At 41.3% G+C, this 1,502-nt stretch overlaps 2 protein-coding genes across 2 annotated transcripts in view; one reads left to right on the top strand and one right to left on the bottom strand.

Annotated features, from left to right (window-relative positions):
* Nucleotides 1-1,393, bottom strand: part of elof1 (elongation factor 1) — an 8,808-nt gene extending 7,415 nt beyond the window's left edge. Inside the window, 1 exon segment of the mRNA XM_032511867.1 lies at nt 1,148-1,393. The gene's annotated coding sequence lies outside the window, so the exon portion shown is untranslated.
* Nucleotides 1-1,502, top strand: part of tmem205 (transmembrane protein 205) — a 16,831-nt gene that overhangs the window by 9,153 nt on the left and 6,176 nt on the right. The gene's annotated exons all lie outside the window — the stretch shown is intronic.

Genomic DNA, 1,502 nt, shown 5'->3' with positions numbered 1-1,502 from the left:
GAGACAGACAGACAGAGAGACAGACAGACAGACAGACAGACAGACAGACAGAGAGACATTTACTGATCCCAATAAAATGGGAAATTATAGCGTTCCAGCAGCAAAATTAGTCACACAGCACAGAATATAAATATAATGAAATACTAGGATACGATATACATGAAGTAATAATAGGATAAAATACAATAACTAATATTTGAATATATATACAAGCTGGGAATACAAAAATGTGCAACTGCTCAAATAGAAATGATGAATATGTAAATAAACCTATTGTGTAGTATTGTGAGTCTTATCAGTACCCAGTGATGAAGTGTTAAAAGTTAAAATTAAATGCTTATATATAAGAGTTTTAAGCCTGAAACCGAGCCAACCGTGCACGAGATGAATCGTGACCATAACACAGTGGATTCGGCGCCAAATAACATTTTTAAAACGGCAAAAAAAGGCAAAGAAACCAGACTAAAACTATCATTCTTCAGCGGTAGCGGCGCCTCCGGAGGTAAACATTACCATGGTAACCGCGAGCTTTCACCAATCCGAGACGTCGCCGTTCCGCTTGGGATTGTGGGTAGTGTAGTGCATCTCCCCGACATCGCGAATAAAACGTGTTTTTCTTAAAACTAAGGTGGATTTCATGCGGATTTGTGGCTTCTACGGGAGCAGAAGACTTCGTTCCACAACCTCGTAGCTCGTGGTCGGTCTGGCCCGGAGGATTCAGACGTTATTAGTAATAATTGGAACCAAAACCGTTCAACTATTTGGATTTTAATCACTGCACACCTGGATCCAAAAGGCAGTAAAAACCCCTGGAAACAGCTTCCGGTGAAAACATCAACGTTACACCCTGTCCTCGTGGGTGATAATCAACCTTGCCCCCCAATTTGAGTCGTGTTTTCATTACTAAATGCTCAGTCTACATCTTAAATGTCACCGAACAACAACGTCGGGAAACACTGAAGCGCCAAAAAAAAAAGCTACCGCTACTCGCTAGCAAGCTAGCATGCTAACAGCCGTTAGCCTGTGACAATGCGCGGGAAAAAGCTTTTTATTACCGAGTTTTGGGGTAAAAGGTGGAACCGAAGCGCGTGCTAGGGGTTGTGTTATTCCCCATTTGCGTAACGATGCGATCTGTCGCGTGTCTTACCGCCGGGATGTCTCGCAGCGGAGGATGCTCTGTGTGTTCACCTTCATCCGGGTACCTACAGAGTGGGACGGACGCTACAGAGGTCTGTTGCGTTCAAGTGGTGTCCAAATAATCGGAGAGATTAGCTCCTTGCTGGAAATAGTGATTTTTTTTTTTTTATATATATTCATTCAGAATACAAATATACAAACAAACAAACAAACAAACAAACAAGGCTTTAAATACAACAAAAGCAATTTCAAAAAGTAAACTTTTGCCTCGGGTCGAGCAAATAAACACAACACAGGAGCATAAACATGGCAAAGAAAAGAAATAAGACAAAAGAAACAGATAAATAAAAGGGGCTATCTCAAAT

This window comes from Etheostoma spectabile, unplaced genomic scaffold (assembly GCF_008692095.1).
Source record: "Etheostoma spectabile isolate EspeVRDwgs_2016 unplaced genomic scaffold, UIUC_Espe_1.0 scaffold50, whole genome shotgun sequence".
Classification (NCBI taxonomy): domain Eukaryota; kingdom Metazoa; phylum Chordata; class Actinopteri; order Perciformes; family Percidae; genus Etheostoma; species Etheostoma spectabile.
This window is presented reverse-complemented; position numbering and strand designations above follow the sequence as displayed.